At 44.1% G+C, this 24665-nt stretch overlaps 1 pseudogene; it reads left to right on the top strand.

Moving 5' to 3' along the window:
• On the top strand, positions 1-7761 carry LOC115177908 (extracellular serine/threonine protein kinase FAM20C-like; annotated as a pseudogene).
• Positions 7762-24665: the final 16904 nt, after the last annotated feature.

Raw genomic sequence — 24665 nt, forward strand, 5'->3', positions numbered from 1 at the left:
CGCGCCGTCGCTCTCGAACTGTCTGTCTATCGCTGGCCGTTGCCTCCCTCTCTCTCCATCTCCTCCTCTCCGTCCTATCCCGCTCCGTCTACCAGAACCCCTGTGATGCCCCCTCCCCTCGTCAGACACACCTCCACACCCTCCGAGCCCTGGTGGATACCAACTACACCTCCAGGATGTCGGACAACCACGCCAGCTATGCCAAGATACCACCGGACACCAGAAAAGTGGACTCTTCCCATATGGACAGCAATGGCCCTCAAAAATTGGCCGAAAAGGATGCTGTCACAACCAAAATGGCCGTCAAGGTAGGTCATGGACGTAAGGAGGGAGGGCCTGTAGACTCACTCAACATGACGGTAAGGGTAGGAAAGTTTGGCTCGATGGGGATGAAGCCTATGGGGTCCGGGATGTCGAAATTAGAGGCTCTTTTTAGCCACCCGCTCTACAACATGCCAACCCCGCCCATCCATGAAGATGATTGGCTGCTGAAGGTGAAGCACAAAGGGAAGGCGCGCGAGATGAGCACACAGATGTGGTGAGTTTAGGGAAGTAGCGTGATTGTTCTGAAAAAACAGACAAGCTTTTTAAGTGCATCAAGGACACATGCTGCATGACCCTTTAGTTCATTATGGCAAATATCCCTCCTGTTTCTCCTGGCATTACCTCCTCTTCCTCCTCTTCCTCTGAACGACTTTTCCTGTCGTCTCCTCCTCTGAACTACTTCTCTCTTGTCCTCTCCTCCTGTCGTTTCCTCCTCTGAACTACTTCTCTCTTGTCCTCTCCTCCTGTCGTTTCCTCCTCTGAACTACTTCTCTCTTGTCCTCTCCTCCTGTCGTCTCCTCCTCTGAACTACTTCTCTCTTGTCCTCTCCTCCTGTCGTCTCCTCCTCTGAACTACTTCTCTCTTGTCCTCTCCTCCTGTTGTTTCCTCCTCTGAACTACTTCTCTCTTGTCCTCTCCTCCTGTCGTTTCCTCCTCTGAACTACTTCTCTCTTGTCCTCTCCTCCTGTCGTCTCCTCCTCTGAACTACTTCTCTCTTGTCCTCTCCTCCTGTCGTCTCCTCCTCTGAACTACTTCTCTCTTGTCCTCTCCTCCTGTCGTCTCCTCCTCTGAACTACTTCTCTCTTGTCCTCTCCTCCTGTTGTTTCCTCCTCTGAACTACTTCTCTCTTGTCCTCTCCTCCTGTCGTCTCCTCCTCTGAACTACTTCGCTCTTGTCCTCTCCTCTTGTGTCTCCAACCCTCTTCTCCTCTCCCTCTCTTTCCCCCTCCACCCTGGGGGAAAGAGTGACAGTGAGTGACAGTGACATCGGCGATGACTCAGCCCATTGGAACAGGAGCAGTGACAGCCACCCCCCCCCCCCCCCCCCCCCGGCTGAGGTTCCATCTTGGTATCTCCCGTTGGCAGCTCTACCCCCACCTGGACCCCAACATGGCATCTCTTGCTCAGCAGCTCAGCACACACCGTATCGTCAGCGCAGATGTGTGTGTGTGTGGCGGAATAGGGGGAAGTTCCCCTTTTACACTGGTCTTGGATCAGTTTAGCAATTTCCCCACTAAGGGGGTTAAGGTTAGAATTGGGGGAGGGGAAGCTGATCCTAGATGTCTGTCAAAGGGAAACTTCACCCTGGAGTGTGTGTGGGTGGTGTGGGAGGTGTGCGTGGGTGGTGTATGTGGGTGGTGTGTTTGGGTGGTGTGTGTGTTGGGGAGGGGTCGTGGGAGCCTGATTGTTGGGGGGTGGGAGATATGGGGGCGTTATGTCCTGTACACACAGAGGATGAAGAGCACCATCTCCCATAGTTGGGAGGTAGTCTCTGTTGTTAGAGTCAGGTATGGGGAGACCACTAGTGGATTAACGTAGAACTGCAGGATGAAAATAAACACTGGATGACGTTATTTAGTTTCAAACAGGGTAACCCTGTGTGTGTGTGTGTGTGTGTGTGTGTGTGTGTGTGTGTGTGTGTGTGATAGAGAGAGCTCAGTGTGTACTCAGTATGTGAACGTCAAGTGTTGCTATGGTAACCCGTCTCTCTCTATCTCTCTCAGTGCAGAAGTCTGGAGGGACACAACTCAAGCTGGTGATGTCATTTCCTAACTACGGACAGGCCATGCTCAAACCAATCAAGTGAGAGACTTACACACGCACGCACACACCTACAGCACCAGTCAAAAGTTTGGACACACCTACTCATTCAAGGGTTTTTCTTAATTTGTACTATTTTCTACATTGTAGAATAATAGTGAAGACATCAAAACTATGAAATAACACTCGTGGAATCATGTAGTAACCAAAAAAGTGTTAAACAAATCAAAATATATTTTATATTTGAGATTCTTCAAAGTAGCCACTCTTTGCCTTGATGACAGCTTTGCGCACTCTTGGCATTCTCTCAACCAGCTTAATGAGGTAGTCACCTGGAATGTATTTCAATTAACAGGTGTGCCTTGTTAAATGTTAATTTGTGGAATTTCTTTCCTTCTTAATGCGTTTGAGCCAATCAGTTGTGTTGTGACAAGGTAGGGGTGGTATACAGAAGATAGTCCTATTTGGTAAAAAAACCAAGTCCATATTATGGCAAGAACAGCTCAAATAAGCAAAGAGAACAACAGTCCATCATTACTTTAAGAAATGAAGGTCAGTCAATCCGTAAAATTTCAAGAACTCGCAAGTCGCAAGTCGCAAGAACCATCAAGCACAGAGTTCAAGTAACAGACACATCTCAACGTCAACTGTTCAGAGGAGACTGTGTGAATCAGGCATTGATGGTTGAATTGCTGCAAAGAAACCACTACTAAAGGACACTAATAGTAAGAAGCGACTTGCTTGGCCCAAGAAACACGAGCAATGGACATTATGTGTGGATGCAATGGACATTAGGTGGAAATCTGTCCTTTGGTCTGATGAAGTACAAATGTAAGATTTTTGGTTCCAACCACCGTGTCTTTGTGGGACGCAGAGTAGGTGAATGGATGATCTCTGCATGTGTGATTCCCACCATGAAGCATGGAGGAGGTGTGATGGTGTGAGTGTGCTTTGCTGGTGACACTGTCAGTGATTTATTTAGAATTCAAGGCACACTTAACCATCATGGCCACCACAGCATTCTGCAGCGATACGCCATCCCATGTGGTTTGTTCTTAGCAGGACTATAATTTGTTTTTCAGGGCTATTTGACCAAGAAGGAGAGTGATACATCAGATGACCTGGCCTCCACAATCACCCGACCTCAACCCAATTGTGATGGTTTGGGGTGTATGGTCTGAATATCTGTGTTCCTGTGTTGACGTGTATGGTCTGTATAGCTGTGTTCCTGTGTTGACTGTGTATAGTCTGTATAGCTGTGTTCCTGTGTTGACTATGTGAAGTCTGTATAGCTGTGTTCCTGTGTGTAGTCTATATAGCTGTGTTCATGTGTTGACTGTGTATAGTCTGTATAGCTGTGTTCCTGTGTTGACTGTATCTCTGTCAGACAAGAGCGTGATGAGGAGACCAACTTCAACCTCTACTACTTCTCTGACTTTGAAAGACACAACGCAGAGATCGCTGCTTTTCACCGGGACAGGTAAACAATGAGTCTGTTTCTCACCTTGATAGCAACAGCCAGGGGAATATACAGCATGCCACAGCGCTGACTGAAATGGTGGAGAATAGAGCAGACATTGAGAAGCATTAAACATGGACCCCTCTCATCTCTCTCTCTCACTATCCTCCTCTCCTCTCTATCTCTCTCTATCCCCCTCTCCCATCTGTCTCTGCCTCTCTCTCCTCTCCCTCTATCTACACCCCCCCACCTCTCCCATCTCTCTCCCCTGTCCCTCCTCTCCTCTCCACTCACCTCCTCTCTCTCAGGGTGTTGGGTTACAGACGGATCCCCCCAGCGGTAGGGAGGCTGGTTGACGTGGTAACAGAGATCAAAGACATCACCACTGACCACAAACTGGCCCGGACCTTCTTCACCTCTCCTGGTCTGTTTACCATTATATCACTCCTTCCTTCCTTACTCTATCTCTCTATCACACTCACCCCATCTCCCTCTCTCTCACTCCTCTTTCTTTGCCAACTCTCTCCTTATATTACATGTTTCACATCTCTGTTTTCTCTAGTGGGGAATATGAAAATAGATGCTGCATATTATTCAGCGGAAAGGCAATTTTTGCTGAATTAATTTCTTTAATTTTCAATCTTTCTCTCTGTCAGCTCTTGAATTGCTGCCTCTCCTGTCATCTACACTGATGATGAAGAGAAGAGTGCACTCAAACTCTCCTCTCCCCCCTCCATCCCCCTCTATCTCCTCTAGTGAATAATGTGTGTTTCTATGGCCAGTGTTCCTACTACAGCACGCTGTATGTGGTCGACCCCAGAACCTGGAGGCCTCCCTGGCCATGATGCTGCCGGACCCCTCCCTGGCCACCAGACGTACCTGGAGGTCTCCCTGGAAATGCTCCTACAGCCGCAGCAAACTGGCAGTGTGGGTATAGATTATATAGCTATATCTATAGATAGATAATAACTCTAACCCTAGGCTCAACTCCAACCCTAGGCTCAACTCCAACCCTAGGCTCAACTCCAACCCTAGGCTCAACTCTAACCCTATCCTCAACTCTAACCCTATCCTCAACTCTAACCCTATCCTCAACTCTAACCCTATCCTCAACTCTAAAACTAGACTCAACCCTAGGCTCAACTCGAACCCTAGGCTCAACTCGAACCCTAGGCTCAACTCGAACCCTAGGCTCAACTCCAACCCTAGGCTCAACTCCAACCCTAGGCTCAACTCCAACCCTAGGCTCAACTCCAACCCTAGGCTCAACTCCAAGCCTAGGCTCAACTCCAACCCTAGGCTCAACTCGAACTCGAACTCTAACCCTAGGCTCAACTCGAACTCTAACCCTAGGCTCAACCCTAATTCTAACCCTAGCCTCAACCCTAATTCTAACCCTAAACCCTAACTCTAACCCTAGCCTCAACCCTAATTCTAACCCTAAACCCTAACTCTAACCCTAGCCTCAACCCTAATTCTAACCCTAAACCCTAACTCTAACCCTAGCCTCAACCCTAATTCTAACCCTAACTCTAACCCTAGCCTCAACCCTAATTCTAACCCTAAACCCTAACTCTAACCCTAGCCTCAACCCTAATTCTAACCCTAACTCTAACCCTAGCCTCAACCCTAACTCTAACTCTAACCCTCAACTCTAACCCTCAACTCTAACCCTCAACTCTAACCCTCAACTCTAACCCTCAACTCTAACCCTCAACTCTAACTCTAACCCTCAACCCTAACTCTAACCCTCAACCCTAACTCTAACACTAGCCTCAACTCTAACCCTGTTGTCACGTTGCAGGTGGGAGAAAAACCCAGACTACTGTGACACAGTGAAGACCCCACCATACAACAAGGGAACCAGACTGGTGGACCTGATAGACATGACTATACTGGACTTCCTCATGGGTAGGTCTGGACTGGGGAGGGAGACTGGTGGACCTGATAGACATGACTATACTAGACTTCCTCGTGGGTAGATCTGGGCTGGGTTGGGAGGGAGACTGGTGGACCTGATAGACATGACAATACTAGACTTCCTCATGGGTAGGTCTGGGCTGGGTTGGGAGGGAGACTGGTGGACCTGATAGACATGACTATACTAGACTTCCTCGTGGGTAGATCTGGGCTGGGTTGGGAGGGAGACTGGTGGACCTGATAGACATGACTATACTAGACTTCCTCGTGGGTAGATCTGGGCTGGGTTGGGAGGGAGACTGGTGGACCTGATAGACATGACTATACTAGACTTCCTCATGGGTAGATCTGGGTCAGGACATAATAACATATTAGAACTATAATAGTAATGATACTGCAATAACAATACCTTTCTATTGTGCTGTTGATGGAGACCAAAGTCTTTTCAATTAGCAGAAAGAGGAAAAAGCTGAAAATAAAACACAAACAAACACGAGTTCAACACTAATTATTTTGTTCCAGGTAATATGGACCGACACCACTATGAGACGTTTGAGAAGTTTGGCAACAACACTTTCCTTCTGCACTTAGACAATGGGAAGGCGTGAGTATCCTGACAATGAAATTGATGATCTGTTTTTTTTAATGGTGTGTGCATGCATGTGTGTGTGTCTGAAATTGACACTATGTCTGTATTTGTGCGGGCTACAGGTTTAAGAAACGTTAGTTGATTGTAACATTGACACTCTGTGTGCTGACTACAGGTTTGGACGTCACTCTACAGATGAACCCTCTATCCTGACACCTCTGGAGCAGTGCTGCAGGTATAACATGGGGTGCATAATTAAGCACCCCCAAGACTCGATGTCCGCACCCCCGCACCCCCGCACCCCCGCAGGAATCCAAGTAGCATAATAAAAACATCTCCATAAAAATCAATCTGTTTCAGATAGCGATATCTGTTTTTGCATGGGCTGCGTCTCAATCCACCCCATCCACCGATGTCGGCCTTCCGCATATACAGTGGGAGGTGGCATAGCTACAGCGGTGTTTTTCAGACCAGCAGATATCCAGAAATTCGTATTTCTCAAAACATAGATAGCATCCGAACGGTTTGGCATACAAATAATGTGACCACTCTATGGAAAGATGAGACTCACGAACACGATGGTGTTCTAACAAAAGGGGTTAAAGATGTGTAAAAAAAATACAATCATTTCCTTATCTTTCTTATAACTCTCAGATATAGGATAGACACTTGAAAACAAACTTCCTTCTGCTGTATTGGTTTTCCATGTATGAATCTGTTATTCAATGTGTTTCTGTAGGCTAGTAAAAAAATGTTTTTATATACCAAGAGGTCCTAAAATTCTAAATAAAATAACTAAATGACTCTTGGTATGACCATCTTAAAACAAATCAGTATGTTTTCTTAGTAGAACCCCTACCACCGCCTCACGATCATAATTTATTTCTCTTCTTTCTCATAACTCTCACTCCATCACTCTCTCTCTCTCCAGGATCCGTCGCTCCACCCTCCTACATCTGCGTCTCCTCTCCCTGCCCCAGTACCGTCTCAGTGATGTCATGAGGGACTCTCTTTCCCATGATCCTCTATTCTCCGTGGCCCCCCTCCTCTCGGCGCTGCACCTCTCCGCCCTGGACCGTCGCCTAGTGACTGTGCTCCAAACCGTGAGCTGTTGCCAGGAGCGACAACGTAGTCGCCATGGAGAAGGCGATGATGTCATCTATGAGAATGTCACTGATTACAAGACTTTGGTTAACCACGTGACACCTGCACGGTAGTGTGGTCACGCCCCCTCGACAACAGCACTTCAACCGCCTGAAGAAATTATGTCATGGCGCATCACCATGGTGATGATGATTTGTGTGTGACGTCATTGCATCCGCAAGTCACAAGAGTGACATATTTACACTTGGAGTTCTTGGCATCATTCATTTGTCTCCTAACTGTTAGAGAGGATAGCTGTGTCCGAAGTGTCACCCAACAGTACAGTATGTAGGGAATAGGATGCCATTTCATACACTGACTATGTGTAGGTTTAGTGTGGTGTATGGATGGGATGGGGTGTTTAAATGACTGTGTACATTTATTGTTAGGCCTCATTAAATAAATCTGATTATATTGTGTTATTTAATACATGGAACGTACTTAGTGAAATCAAGCTCAGTTTTAGCATATACTGTTATTTAAGAGGATAGTTCAACCCTAAATCAAAGTAATTCTAATTGAGTAATGATATTGCATTTTACAAAAGCATTTTACAAATAAACAAACAATTATAATATTAATAGCAACATGTGATTGAAGGGCCCGATTCAGACTTGAGATGAGTAGACTCAACATTGTGACTTAAGTCCATGTGAAGTCAAATTATCTCCAGTATGAATAGGGCCCGAAGTGAACAACAGTGTGGTTGTACAGTCTTGTACATTAATTGTTAACAGTAATGAAGCTACAGCAATGATTTCCCAATTTGTTGTGCCGTCACCCACAGCGACCCAAAAGACTATGGGCAACATTTTCCTCTCGCTAAACCTCACGCAAAGAGCTAAAGAAATACTGCTTAATGACAAGTTTGGTATTGTCTTGTTCCCTTTCAGAAATACAAAGTAAAGCTTTTAGCAACAGCTCAGTCTCAAGCCATGAGCCATGTAGAAATAGGCCAAGTGTCACGATCTGACCTTAAGAGATCCTTTTATGTCTCTATTTTGGTTGGTCAGGGCATGAGTTGGGGTGGGCATTCTATGTCCTTTTTTCTATGCTTTGTGTTTCTTTGTTTTGGCCTGGTGTGGCTCTCAATCAGGGACAGCTGTACTTCGTTGTCGCTGATTGGGAGTCATACTTAGGCAGCCTGTTTTCCTTTGGGGTTTGTGGGTAGATAATTTCTGTTTAGTGTTTTGCACCTGACGGAACTGTTCGGTTGTTCTTTTGTTTTGCTTGTCGGATTTAGTGTTCAGTTTTATCATTAAAAATGACGAACACTTACCACGCTGCATTTTGGTCTGATTTCTCTTCCCCTTCATCTGAGGACAACGAAGACCGTTACACCAAGATCCTATATTATACTATATTAAACTCTATATTAGACCCTATAGTATACTATATTAAACCCTATAGTAGACCCTATAGTATACTGTATTAAACCCAATAGTATACTATATCAAACCCCATAGTTGACCCTATAGTATACTATATTAAACCCTATAGTAGATCCTATAGTATACTATATTAAACCCTATAGTAGACACTATAGTATAGTATATTAAACCCTATAGTAGACCCTGCAGTATACTATATTAAACCTTATAGTATACTTTATTAAACCCTATAGTAAACTATAATAGATCCTATAGTATACTATATTAAACCCTATAGTAGACCCTATAGTATACTATATTAAACCCTATAGTAGACCTTATAGTATACTATATTAGACCCTATATTATGCTATATTAAACCCTATATCAGACCCTATAGTATACTATATTAAACCCTATAGTAGACCCTATAGTATACTATATTAAACCCTATAGTAGATCCTATAGTATACTATATTAAACCCTATAGCAGACCCTATAGTATACTATATTAAACCCTATAGTAGATCCTATAGTATACTATATTAGACCCTATATTATACTATATTAAACCCTATAGTAGACCCTATTGTGTACTATATTAGACCCTATATTATACTATATTAAATACTATATTAAACCCTATAGTAGACCCTATATTTAGCAATTAAAAGTAAACTTGTCTAAAAAGTGTCTTCTGCTGACAATGCAGTTTTTCAAGGATTTTCCTGATGTTTGCAGAGATCATATTTGCGGTAAATGCTGCGGATGTTGGCTTAAATCAACTTTAAAATTCAAGTGTAGTATGCTTGTCGACTATGTGCTTTCGATTGAATCCCAAGCAGAGTCATCTTGTGTTCAGCACTTGTTGTGTTCAGGTCATCTTGCTTCCGGGTGTGTTGACAGTGCTATAAACTACAGAGAAGTCCTCCTGAGAGAGCGCTCTGATGAGAAAGGAGATGCAACATGTCATCATCAAGCCTCACTTCTAGGGTCTCATTTAAAGTCATTGTTTCAAGTTTTATTAGTTGTATGTACAGGATACACATGGTATACACTGTCCAACTAAATGCTTACTGGAAGGTTCCTTCTCAATAATGCAACACCAATAAGACATAATAACATAACAATATGAACATAAAGTAAATGTCTCAGAAGAATAGAACAAAGATTTTAGAATAAGTATAATACAGGGGGCCTCCCGGGTGGTGCAGTGGTCTAAGGCACTGTGGCGCAGTGGTCTAAGGCACTGCATCGCAGTGCTAGCTGTGCCACCAGAGATTCTGGGTTTGAGCCCAGGCTCTGTCGCAGCTGGCCGCGACTGGGAGGTCCATGGGGCGACTCACAATTGGCCCAGCGTCGTCTGGGTTAGGGAGGGTTTGGCTGGCAGGCATATCCTTGTCTCATCGCGCACTAGCGACTCCTGTGTCGGGCCGGGCGCAGTGCACACTGACCAGGTCGCCAGGTGTATGGTGTTTCCTCATACACATTGGTGCGGCTGGCTTCCGGATTGGATGTGCGTTGTGTCAAGAAGCAGTGCGGCTAGGTTGGGTTGTGTTTCGGAGGACGCATCGGAGGATGCATAACTACTACCAATTGGGGAGAAAAAAGGGGTACTTTAAAAAAAAAGTATAATACAGGAAGAAAAATAAAATAAAGTTTAAAATAAAAACTATAAAAATAACAATAACAAGGCTGTACGGGGGTACAGGTTAGTCGAGGTAACTGAGGTAATATATACTACTGTAGGTAGGGGTAAAGTGCAAATAGTCTGGTTAACCATTTGTTTAATTGTTCAACAGTCTTATGGCTTGGGGGTAGAAGCTGTTAAGGAGCCTTTGGGTCTTAGACTTGGCTCTTCGGTACCGCTTGCCGTGCCAGTGCAGAGAGAACAGTCTATGACTTAGGTGGCTGGAGACTTGACAATGTTTTGGGTCTTCCTCTGACAGCGCCTAGTATAGTCCTGGATGACAGGAAGCTTGGCCCCAGTGATGTACTGGGCCGTACGCACTACCCTCTGTAGCGCCTTACGGTCAGTTGCCGAGCAGTTGCCATACCAGGCAGTAGTGCAACCGGTCAAGATGCGCTCAATGGTGCAGCTGTAGAACTTTTTGAGGATCTGGGGACCCATGCTAAATCTTGTTAGTCTCCTGACGGGGAATAGGCATGGCCGTGCCCTCTTCACAACTGTCTTGGTGTGTTTGGACCATGATAGTTTGTTGGTGATGTGGACACCAAGCAACTTGAAGCTTTCGTCCCACTCAACTACCGCCCTGTCGATATGAATGGGGGCGTGTTCGGCCGTCCTTTTCCTGTAGTCCACAGCTCCTTTGTCTCGCTCACGTTGAGGGAGAGGCTGTTGTCCTCGCACCACACTGCCAGGTCTTTGACCTCCTCCCCATAGGCTGTCTCAGCGTTGTCGGTGATCAGGCCTACCGCTGTTGTGTCATCGGCAAACTTAATGATGGTGTTGGAGTCATGCTTGGCCATGCATTCGTGGGTGAACAGGGAGTACACAAGGGGACTAAGCATGCACCCTTGAGGGGCCCAATGTTGAGGATCAGCGTGGCAGATGTGTTGTTGCCTACCCTTACCTCCTGAGGGCAGCCCGTTAGGAAGTACAGGATCCAGTAGCAGAGGGAGGTGTTTTGTCCCAGGGACCTTAGCTTAGTGATGAGCTTTGTGGACACTATGGTGTTGAACTCTGAGCTGTATTGGGAAAGGGCAGTGTGGAGTGCAATTGAGATTGTGTCATCTGTGGATCTGTTGGGGGGGAGTATGCAAATTGGAGTGGGTCTAGGGTTTCCGGGATGATGGTGTTGATGTGAGCCATGAACAGCCTTTCAAAGCACTTCATGGCTACAGAGGTGAGTGCTACAGAGCGATAGTCATTTAGACAGGTTACCTCTGCGTTCTTGGGCACAGGGACTATGGTGGTCTGCTTGAAACATGTAGGTATTACAGAGAGGTTGAAAATGTCAGTGAAGACACTTGCCAGTTGGTCCGCGCATGCTGTGAGTATATGTCCTGGTAATCCGTGTGGCCCCGCGGTCTTGTGAATGTTGACCTGTTTAAAGGTCTTGCTCACATCTGCTACAGAGAGCGTGATCACACAGTCGTCCAGAACAGCTGGTGCTCTCAGGCAAGCTTCAGTGTTGCTTGCCTCAAAATGAGCATAAAAGGCATTTAGCCTGCCTGGGCAGCTCGTGCCTGGGTTTCGCTTTGTAGTCTAATAGTTTGCAAGCCCTTCCACATCCAATGATCTTCAGAGCCACTTTGCCTGTTCGATGGTTCGAAGGCATAGAGGGATTTCTTATAAGCGTCTGGATTAGTTTCCCGCTCCTTGACAGCGGCAGCTCTAGCCTTTAGCTCAGTGCGGCTGTTTCCTGTAAAGCATGGATTCTGCTTGGGATATGTACATACGGTTACTGTGGGGATGACGTCATCGATGCACTTATTGATGAAGCCAGTGGCTGAGGTGGTATACTCCTCAATGCCATCGGATGAATCCGGGAACATATTCCAGTCTGTGCTATTAAAACAGTCCTGTACTTAGCATCCACGTTATCTGACCACCTCCGTATTGAGCGACTCACTGGTACTTCCTGCTTTAGTTTTTGCTAGTAAGCAAATCATCAAATCAAATTTATTTATAAAGCCCTTCTTACATCAGCTGATGTCACAAAGTGCTGTACAGAAACCCAGCCTAAAACCCCAAACAGCAAGCAATGCAGGTGTAGATGCACGGTGGCTAGGAAAAACTCCCTAGAAAGGCCAGAACCTAGGAAGAAACCTAGAGAGGAACCAGGCTATGATGGGTGTCCAGTCCTCTTCTGGCTGTGCTGGGTGGAGATTATAACAGAACATGGCCAAGATGTTCAAATGTTCATAGATGACCAGCAGGGTCAAATAATAATAATCACAGTGCAGGAACGAGGAGGATAGAATTAGGCTCAGATTTGCCAAATGGAGGGCGAGAGACAGCTTTGTACAAATCTCTGTGTGGAGTAAAGGTGGTCAACAGTTTTTTTTTCTTTTGGTTGCACATGTGACATGCTGGTAGAAATTAAGTAAAAACTGATTTAAGTTTTGCTGTATTATAGTCCCCGGCCACTAGGCGCACCGCTTCTGAATGACGATGTTCTTTTTTGCTCATGGCCTTATACAGCTCGCTGAGTGTGATATTAGTGCCAGCATAGGTTTGTGGTGGTAAATAGACAGCTATGAAAAATATAGATGATGACTCTTGGTAGATAGGGTGGTCTACAGCTTGAGGTACTCTACCTCAGGTGAGCAAAACCTTGAGACTTCTTTAATATTAGACATCCCGCACCAGCTGTTATTGACAAATAGACACAGACCACCACTCCTCGTCTTACCGGAGGTAACAGTTTTGTCTTGCCGATGCACGGAAAACCCAGCCAACTGTGTATTATCTATGTCGTTGTTCAGCCACGACTCGGTGAAACATAAGATATTACCGTTTTTAATGTTCTGTTGGTAGGATTGTCTCAAATGGAGCTCATCCAGTTTATTCTCCAGTGATTGCACGTTGGCCAATACGACGGATAGTAGAGGCGGGTTACCCACTCGCCGACAAATTTTCACAAGGCACCTGGATCTGCGGCCCCTGTATCTCTGTCTCCTCTTCATGCGAATGACGGGATTTGGGCCTGGTCCGGCAGCAGCAGTATATCCTTTCCGTCAGACTCATTAACGAAAAAACCTTTGTCCAGTTCGAGGTGAGTAATTGCTGTTCTGTTTTCCAGAAGCTCTTTTCGGTCATAAGAGACGGTGGCAGAAACATTATGTACAAAATAAGTTACAAACAACGTGAAAAAAACAGCACAATCGGTTAGGAGCCACAATCAGTTAGGAGTGAAGTTTAAAACTGTCATTTATTTACAAATACTTACAAATGACAGTGAGAGTCTCATCCGCAGAGTGGAGATTCTCATCTCCTTTTGCAATACAGGAGTAGCTGCCTGCATCCTCTCTGCTGACTGGGTCTAGGAACAGGTAGTTAGTTACCTTGGGTGTTCACGAGTTGTCCTTTCTTGTACCAGATGTAGGTGGGGTTGGGGTTGTCAGTCAGAGGACAGGTGGTTCTACCGGTCAGTGTTACCCTCTGTCCACACTTTGTGGCCGAGGTTGCTGAGTTGAGTGTCATTAGAATCCATAGAGAAGTGTCACTCAGTGAGGTGTGAAAGACTTATCCTTAATTGTTTTATGGCATTTTCAATTGTATATATACACTGCTCAAAAAAAATAAAGGGAACACTTAAACAACACATCCTAGATCTGAATGAAATAAATAATCTTATTAAATATTTTTTCTTTACCTAGTTGAATGTGCTGACAACAAAATCACACACAAATAATCAATGGAAATCCAATTTATCAACCCATGGAGGTCTGGATTTGGAGTCACACTCAAAATGAAAGTGGAAAACCACACTACAGGCTGATCCAACTTTGATGTAATGTCCTTAAAACAAGTCAAAATGAGGCTCAGTAGTGTGTGTGGCCTCCACGTGCCTGTATGACCTTCCTACAACGCCTGGGCATGCTCCTGATGAGGTGGCGGATGGTCTCCTGAGGGATCTCCTCCCAGACCTGGACTAAAGCATCCGCCAACTCCTGGACAGTCTGTGGTGCAACGTGGCGTTGGTGGATGGAGCGAGACATGATGTCCCAGATGTGCTCAATTGGATTCAGGTCTGGAGAACGGGCGGGCCAGTCCATAGCATCAATGCCTTCCTCTTGCAGGAACTGCTGACACACTCCAGCCACATGAGGTCTAGCATTGTCTTGCATTAGGAGGAACCCAGGGCCAACCGCACCAGCATATGGTCTCACAAGGGGTCTGAGGATCTCATCTCGGTACCTAATGGCAGTCAGGCTACCTCTGGCGAGCACATGGAGGGATGTGTGGCCCCCCAAAGAAATGCCACCCCACACCATGACTGACCCACTGCCAAACCGGTCATGCTGGAGGATGTTGCAGGCAGCAGAACGTTCTCCACGGCGTCTCCAGACTCTGTCACGTCTGTCACATGTGCTCAGTGTGAACCTGCTTTCATCTGTGAAGAGCACAGGGTGCCAGTGGCGAATTTGCCAATCTTGGTGATCTCTGGCAAATGCCAAACGTCCTGCACGGTGTTGGGCTGTAAGCACAACCCCCACCTGTGGATGTCGGGCCCTCATACCACCCTCATGGAGTCTGTTTCTGACCATTTGAGCAGACACATGCACATTTGTGGCCTGCTGGAGGTCAATTTGCAGGGCTCTGGCAGTGCTCCTCCTTGCACTAAGGCGGAGGTAGCGGTCCTGCTGCTGGGTTGTTGCCCTCCTACGGCCTCCTCCACGTCTCCTGATGTACTGGCCTGTCTCCTGGTAGCGCCTCCATGCTCTGGACACTACGCTGACAGACACAGCAAACCTTCTTGCCACAGCTCGCATTGATGTGCCATCCTGGATGAGCTGCACTACCTGAGCCACTTGTGTGGGTTGTAGACTCCGTCTCATGCTACCACTAGAGTGAAAGCACCGCCAGCATTCAAAAGTGACCAAAACATCAGCCAGGAAGCATAGGAACTGAGAAGTGGTCCGTGGTCTCCACCTGCAGAACCACTCCTTTATTGGGGGTGTCTTGCTTATTGCCTATAATTTCCACCTGTTGTCTATTCCATTTGCACAACAGCATGTGAAATTTATTGTCAATCAGTGTTGCTTCCTAAGTGGACAGTTTGATTTCACAGAAGTGTGATTGACTTGGAGTTACATTGTGTTGTTTAAGTGTTCCCTTTATTTTTTGAGCAGTATACACATATACAGTGCCTTGCGAAAGTATTCGGCCCCTTGAACCTTTCGACCTTTTGCCACATTTCAGGCTTCAAACATAAAGATATAAAATTGTAATTTTTTATGAAAAATCAACAACAAGTGGAACAATCATGAAGTGGAACGAAATGTATTGGATATTTCAAACTTTTTTAACAAATAAAAAACGTGAAAAATTGGGCATGCAAAATTATTCAGCCCCCTTAAGTTAATACTTTGTAGCGCCACCTTTTGCTGCGATTACAGCTGTAAGTCGCTTGGGATATGTCTCTATCAGTTTTGCACATCGAGAGACTGAAATCTTTGCCCATTCCTCCTTGCAAAACAGCTCGAGCTCAGTGAGGTTGGATGGAGAGCGTTTGTGAACAGCAGTTTTCAGTTCTTTCCACAGATTCTCGATTGGATTCAGGTCTGGACTTTGACTTGGCCATTCTAACACCTGGATATGTTTATTTGTGAACCATTCCATTGTAGATTTTGCTTTATGTTTTGGATCATTGTCTTGTTGGAAGACAAATCTCCGTCCCAGTCTCAGGTCTTTTGCAGACTCCATCAGGTTTTCTTCCAGAATGGTCCTGTATTTGGCTCCATCCATCTTCCCATCAATTTTAACCATCTTCCCTGCCCCTGCTGAAGAAAAGCAGGCCCAAACCATGATGCTGCCACCACCATGTTTGACAGTGGGGATAGGGTGTTCAGGGTGATGAGCTGTGTTGCTTTTACGCCAAACATAACGTTTTGCATTGTTGCCAAAAAGTTCGATTTTGGTTTCATCTGACCAGAGCACCTTCTTCCACATGTTTGGTGTGTCTCCCAGGTGGCTAGTGGCAAACTTTAAACAACACTTTTTATGGATATCTTTAAGAAATGGCTTTCTTCTTGCCACTCTTCCATAAAGGCCAGATTTGTGCAGTATACGACTGATTGTTGTCCTATGGACAGAGTCTCCCACCTCAGCTGTAGATCTCTGCAGTTCATCCAGAGTGATCATGGGCCTCTTGGCTGCATCTCTGATCAGTCTTCTCCTTGTATGAGCTGAAAGTTTAGAGGAACGGCCGGGTCTTCGTAGATTTGCAGTGGTCTGATACTCCTTCCATTTCAATATTATCGCTTGCACAGTGCTCCTTGGGATGTTAAAGCTTGGGAAATCTTTTTGTATCCGGCTTTAAACTTCTCCACAACAGTATCTCGGACCTGCCTGGTGTGTTCTTTGTTCTTCATGATGCTCTCTGCGCTTTAAACGGACCTCTGAGACTATCACAGAGCAGGTGCATTTATACGGAGAATTGATTACACACAGGTGGATTCTATTTATCATCATTAGTCATTTAGGTCAACATTGGATCATTCAGAGATCCTCACTGAACTTCTGGAGAGAGTTTTCTGCACTGAAAGTAAAGGGGCTGAATAATTTTGCACGGCAAATTTTTCAGTTTTTTATTTGTTAAAAAAGTTTGAAATATCCAATAAATTTCGTTCCACTTCATAATTGTGTCCCACTTGTTGTTGATTCTTCACAAAAAATTACAGTTTTATATCTTTATGTTTGAAGCCTGAAATGTGGCAAAAGGTCGAAAAGTTCAAGGGGGCCGAATACTTTCGCAAGGCACTGTATATATATATATATATATATATATATATATAAGTCCCTGAACAGAAGAGCAAAAGCCATATCCCTGGACTCCACCACAAGTGGTACTCAGTGATGTGTTGTGTTGGATTTGCCCCAAACATAACGCTTTGTATTCAGAACAAAGTTCATTTCTTTGTCATATTTGTTTTGCAGTTTTACTTTAGTGCCTTATTGCAAACAGGATGCATATTTTGGAATATGTTTTATTCCTTTCAGGCTTCCTTCTTGTCACTCTGTCATTTAGGTTAGTATTGTAGATGAACTACAATGTTGTTGATCCATCCTAGGTTTTCTCCAATCACAACCATTATACTCCAACTGTTTTAAAGTCATCATTAGTTCATGTTGAAATCCCTGAGCGGTTTCCTTCCTCTCTGGCAATTGAGTTAGGAAGGATGCCTATATCGTTATAGTGACTGGGTATATTGATACACCATCCAAAGTGTAATTAATAACTTCACCACACTCAAAGGGATATTCCATTTATTTGTATTTTCTTTCCACCTACCAATAGGTGCCCTTATTTGAGAGGCATTGGAAAGCCTCCCTGGTCTTTGTAGTTGAATCTGTGTTTGAAATTCCGTGTTCAACTAGGGACCTTACAGATAATTGATTGTATGTGTGGGGTACAGAGATGAGGTAGTCATTCAAAAATCATGTTAAACACTATTATTGCACACAGAGTGAGTCCATGCAACTTATGCGATTTATGCACATTTGTACTCCTGAACATATTTATGCTTTCCATAACAAAGGGGTTGAATACTTATTGACACAAGACATTTCAGCTTTTCATTTTTTATTAATTTGTAAAACTTTCTAAAAACATAATTCCACTTTGAAATTATGGGGTATTGTGTGTAGGACACAAAATCTCAATGTAACCAATTTTAAATTCAGGCTGTGATAACAAAATGTGAAAAAAAGTCAAGGGGTGTGAATACTTTCTGAAGGCACTATACGTAGATTGAACAATACCGAGAAAGAGAGTAACCAATGAATGAGCCCATACCTGCCACAGACCAGAGACAGACCACCAACACACTTCCTGCTGTTCTCAAGGCCATTGTTTGTCTTCCTCCCTGCAGTCTTAGACACATAAAGGTAGACAACTAAAACACTTGATAACTGGTGAAATAACTACACCTGATACTTAGCACACAGCATGCTTATTAATGTATTGGTCTGAATCTGTTTTATTCTCAGAACCCTGACTATAGCATTGAGACCAAGGGTCCTATCATTATCAGAATATATAGTTTATCACTAAAAACATACAATTAAACACAATGTTTCAAGATATTATCAAGTGTACTTGCAGAGTGAAGTGAATGGGTATTGTACAGTAAATTGACTTACTAGCTAGCAGTGCATTACTATATAGATAAACAATTATTCTGTGCTCGAATATACATCATAATCAGGCCCTTTTCAATGCAACAAACTTAAACAAATCTAACTTTGCAAGATTAAGTCAGAGATTTTGTTGTAGGCTGATCCAGAGCGCAACTGAGTAGAAGTATATTAGCAGGAGTAGCCCACGAGCCAGCGGTCTTTCACTCGCACTTTTCAGATCAGAGCACAGAGCCGCACGTGTGCACATTTGTTGATATTCTTTACCAGTTAGCGAGTTATTCGCCCAGTTATAGATAAGTATAGGTCAGCAATGTTACTGCTTGCTACAAGAGCACAAAACGTGTAGGCTACACTTCAAGAGGTCTAAAATGACAAGCCAAATCTAATTGCCTGTAGCTCAGGACCTGAAGCAAGTATATGCATATTCTTGATACCATTTGAAAGGAAACACTTTGAAGTTTGTGGAAATGTGAATCTGGTAAAAGACAATACAAAGACCAAAACATGCATTTCTGGGGTGGGGGGGTGGGGGGGGTTCATAACTGTGCACTCTCCTAAAACAATAGCATGGTATTATTTCACTGTAATAGCTACTGTAAATTGGACAGTGCAGTTAGAGTAAGAAGAATTTAAGCTTTCTGCACATATCAGATATGTCTATGTCCTGAGAAAATGTATTGTTACTTAAAACGTCATGCTAATCACATTAGCGCACATTAGCACAACTGTCCCACCGATCCCGTAGAGGTTAAAAAGCCAGCCTTAAATAAAGGGGCAGTGTTGTATTTTGAGACAGCCTTGAATATGCAAATAAGCCAATAGGCAGAGGGGTAGCCTACAATGTCTAATTCTCTGTATGGTAATAATAGTTCATTTTATTTTTGTACGTGGTTTCCTGGAACACAATGCAATTTACAGTCACCTTTGGCCCATGGTGTCACAGACCAAGTTTAATATTAATTAATTAATTAATGTCAAGCCTTTCATAAGGTAAAAACATTTTTAAAAGTGTCATGCAATGTAGATCTGCATTGAACACCACATATAGGCTACTGTAGGCTATGTCATAGAAATCAACAGCTATTTCCATGTGAAAATGTTAATGTGATTTGCTCCATTGGTTTTGTTGGTAAGCCTACATTATGCTCCAATAACCACAATAGCCGGCTAGTAGGCTATATGTGGTGTTCAATGCAGGCCTACATTACATGAGACTTTTAAAAGTGTTTTTACCTTATGAAAGGCTTGACATTAATTCATTAATATTTTACTTGGTCTGTAACTGTACGGGTAAAGCCTCAGTGTTCACTATAAATGCTTGCTGGAAGTTGCACACAATTCTCACAATGTTCAAGTTTACACTCACAAGACCTAAAATTTGCTCAGTGCCCCAAAACATTAGAGGGAACATGGATCAGAACACAAATAGCTGATACAGAACTATACATCCTTTTTATGACAGTCTACACCGAGTTTACAAAACATTAGGAACACCTGCTCAGGTGACCAGGGGAAAGCTATGATACCTCATTGATGTCCCTTGTTACATCCACTTTAATCAGTGTAGATGAAGGGGAGGAGACAGGTTAAAGAAGAATGTTTAAGCCTTGAGACAATTGAGACATGGACTGTGTACATGTGCCATTCAGAGGGGGTGAATGGGCAAGACAAAATATTTATTAAGTGCCTTTGAACAGAGTATGGTAGTAGGTGCCAGGCACACTGGTTTGTGTCAACGCTGCTGGGTTTTTCACTCTCAACAGTTTACCTTGTGTATCAATAATAGTCCACCACCCAAAGGACATCCAGCCAACTGTGGGAAGCATTGGAGTCAACATAGGCCAGCATCCCTGTGGAACGCTTTCGACACCTTGTAGAGCCCATGCCCCGATGAATTGAGGTTGTTCTAAGCACAAATGCAGAACAAATCACCAAGAAAAATTAGAATGGTAATGTAAAAGGTACTTACAGAGTGAAGAGAGGAGTTTGGTAGTAGACCTTATCAAATCAAATTTATTTATATAGCCCTTCGTATATCAGCTGAAATCTCAAAGTGCTGTACAGAAACCCAGCCTAAAACCCCAAACAGCAAGCAATGCATGTGAAAGAAGCACGGTGGCTAGGAAAAACTCCCTAGGAAAAACTCCCTAGAAAGGCCAAAAACCTAGGAAGAAACCTAGAGAGGAACCAGGCTATGAGGGGTGGCCAGTCCTCTTCTGGCTGTGCCGGGTGGATATTATAACAGAACATGGTCAAGATGTTAAAATGTTCATAAATGACCAGCATGGTCAAATAATAATAATCATTGTAGTTGTTGAGGGTGCAACAAGCACGTCCGGTGAACAGGTCAGGGTTCCGTAGCCGCAGGCAGAACAGTTGAAACTGGAGCAGCAGCATGGCCAGGTGGACTGGGGTCAGCAAGGAGTCATCATGCCAGGTAGTCCCGAGGCATGGTCCTAGGGCTCAGGTCCTCCGAGAGAAAGAAAGAAAGAGAGAAAGAGAGAATTAGAGAGAGCATATTTAAATTCACACAGGACACCGGATAAGACAAGAGAATACTCCAGATGTAACAGACTGACCCTAGCCCCCCGGCACATAAACTACTGCAGCATAAATACTGGAGGCTGAGACAGGAGGGATCAGAAGACACTGTGGCCCCATCCGATGATGGCTGTGTGAAACAGAAAAGTGTGAGTTCTGTGGTTGACACCAATTAGATGTACTGAGGGTCTAAGATGGTGATGCAGATCTGGCTTCCTGTACCCATGATGCCTTTTCCTGATAACCAACACGTCACTAAAGTGCTTATAAACAACATGTGAACATCTTTTTGGAGAACACGTACTATACTGGAAGGAAAGTTGGAAAATATCACTATTAAAATCCTTTAAAATAAATGCAACAACATAATTGGAGCGTACCAATAGGCCTATGGTTTCTCTGTGCTTCTGTATGTCTCACCAGCTGCACTAAAACATTTTGTTTCCAGTGGACTGTACTACAGCGCTCTCTACTGGCATCTCAACAACACAACAGCCATCAATGTTTCTCAAAAACAGTCTATTTTGCAACAGACAGGCACTTCCTGGTTTCTGTGGTGGATGCCTGTGTAGTGAACATCATCCTGCTCGCCCTTGTCCGCTCTCTTTGCTGCAGTAGGGAACATGACCTGATGTAGCCAGGTGGTTAAAACACATTGTTATATTCATTTCTATCCACTAGATGACACTGTCCATTTAAGAGATCAGTAAATAATGTGTACAAGGTGTTATGGGATTGCGCCTGCACATTGTGTAAGAGCGAGAGCAAGCAATTACATTGGAGAGCTGTTGTAATCCATTATGGGTCCAATGTTACTTATTATGGGTCCAACGTAACTCACCAGCATTATAACCAGGAATATGACTTTCCTGAATTGGATCCTTTGTTCGTACCCCCCAGGGCAATTTAACTTATCCCAGAGGCTGCTCCAAGATGACGCCGGCGGAGAAGAGTTATTCGGAGTGGACTACTAGTCAGACTCAGGAGGCGTGCACACCATCCACCACTTCCAAGTATATTACTCACTAATTTTCAGTCTCTGGACAATAAAGTAGATGAGCTCAGTGTGAAAATCTCCTTCCAGAGAGACATCAGGGACTGTAACATAATCTTTCACGGAATCACGCAACAGCGCCTCTTCAACCTCAGGAGGCTGAAGAAATTCAGCTTTGCACCTAAGACCCTCACAAACTTTTACAGATGCACAATTGAGAGCATCCTGTTGGGCTGTATCGCCGCCTGGTACGGCAACTGCACCGCCCGCAACCGCAGGGCTCTCCAGAGGGTGTTGCGGCCTGCCCAACGCATCACCGGGGTCCCACTGCCTGCCCTCCCGATGCCACAGGAAGGCCAAAAAGATCATCAAGGACATCAACCACCTGAGCCACAGCCTGTTCACCCCGCTATCATCCAGAAGGTGAGGTCAGTACAGGTGCATCAAAGCTGGGACCGAGAGACTGAAAAACAGCTTCTACCTCAAGGCCATCAGACTGTTAAACAGCCATCACTAGCTGGCTACCACCCGGTTACTCAACCCTGCACCTTAGAGGCTGTTGCCCTATATAGACATGGAATCACTGGTTCATTTAATAATGGAACACTAGTCACTTTAATAATGTTTACATACTGTACTGCTTTAATCATTTCATATGTATTGTTGGGTTCTGAGAATATGAAATGTTACTTATTCATGTCACTGATGGAGTGCTAAGGTTGAGGGTCTACACCAGAAGTTAAGGGTTGTAGGAGGAAGGTATATAGTGGGTGCAACTAAGCTTGGAATGTGTTGAGTGCAGGGGAGCGATTACATGTGGCAGGCATTGATAATGGGAGACGGGTGGAGATCTTAGAAACTAACAATGTCACTGAGGCAGAGAGGGTAATGTATAACGTTTACATTATGTCAGGATATGTTATTGTTAGTCATCAGGGATCCTCTGGGAGGAGAAGAGACACAGTCTGGTATCAATAACCATGACAGCCTTGAGTTGGGGAGGAGTGAGCACTTTGGGGTAGAGGTCAGGTCAGATGAAGTGAGGAAGAACAGATATCACTAAGGTTCTGTCTAGCAACAGGGATGCATTGGCTGTTCGGTTGTGGAGGAGGAGGAGGAGGAGACTCAGCCTAGGAGAAAGAGTTAAATATCAGTGCTTGTGTGACATTTTTTGGGGTCTGAACAGCTGTAACGACCCTTTGGGAAGAATTAAACTTGGTTAAGCTTCTCTAGTGTCCGTGAGTTATTTACTGTATATACTGTATTCTATTCTACTGTATTTTAGTCAATGCCACTCCGACATTGCTCGTCCTAATATTTATTTATTATTAATTCCATTCTTTTACTTTTAGATTTGTGTATTGTTGTGAATTGTTAGATACTCCTGCACTGTTGGAGCTAGGAACACAAGCATTTCGCTACACCTGCAATAACATCTGCTAAATATGTGTATGTGACCAATACAACTACATTTGATTTGAGTAATGGGTAAATAATACTTTTTATCTTACTGTCGTACCGAAGTATATCATATTTTACATCTGCAATGTATAAGAGTTTGTTTTGTAATATTTAAATGCCAGATGGTCATGTTATCCTGTTGATACTTTCAGATTGACATGAGGATGTTAGCTTCTTGCTAGCTGAATATCAGTGTTCTCAGAACCACGTTGAAGAGAGATGAGGATCTACTGTTCCATGTGAGGTTAGGGTAGCACGTGGACAGCGTCTAAGTATTCATATTGTAATTGATGACAGAACGGATTTTAGTTTTTTATGCACAACGTAATTCTGTTGATGGACATCTTGTACTCAGACATTTGAAACGTTTGAAAGTCTATTCTAACTGTGAACATTGTGGTCTTTGTATTTTCTTATATTTTTGTGGTAGAAAGCAGAGCCACTACTGTTTCTGCATTTCACTTTGTACTTATTGTACATATTGTTTTTATGCTCTTTACTAACATATTTATTTCACTTGTTGGTGATTTAGACTGAACTTTACGGGGACTTCACCTTACCTTATCCTATTTTAAATGTAAGCTTTGACCAAATAAACAAACCCAAATGAGTTTTGTGTCCTGTGCTGGGTTTACTTTCACCAGGCTACACTGATGTTGTCATACAAGGGACTCGAGTCTCCCTAATGGGAGAGAGTAAAATAAAGTAATACCACAGTCATTGAGTCCATCTCCACACAGACCACTGTAGTTCTCAGTCAACTGGCTCCAACAGACTCACCTGTCCAGGAGAGTGGAGACATTCAGGTCCTTCTACTGTACAGGAGTATCTGCCTGCATCCTCTAGGATCAGGTAGTTATCTTGGGTCTTTGAGTTGGAGAGACGTTGTTCGTTCTTGTACCAGATGTAGGTTGGGTTGTCAGAGTACAGGTGGTGCTAAAGGTCAGTGTCAGATTCCTCTGCCCCTTTGTCACTCACTCACTACATCAGAAGGGACTTGCTGTGGGGTCGTACTCTGGTGACCTGATCCTCGTGTTCAGAGCTGTGTATGTATCACTGTTAGGATCAGGCTGACTCCCTGTTGGAGAGAGAGAGAGACACAGAGTCATGGGTAACTGCATACGTGGACTGGAAGTGGGCATTCTGAAACAAGAGGGAGGCTCAACATCAGTAAGTGTATTGAATCCTAACAGCTAATTTGGCAGATTGGTTGCCACCAAAGACTGTTTAAAGTGACTGCTTTCTGCTTCCTTGTAGCATTTTAACTAAGCCT

This window comes from Salmo trutta, chromosome 38, assembly GCF_901001165.1.
Source record: "Salmo trutta chromosome 38, fSalTru1.1, whole genome shotgun sequence".
Taxonomy (NCBI): Eukaryota; Metazoa; Chordata; class Actinopteri; order Salmoniformes; family Salmonidae; genus Salmo; species Salmo trutta.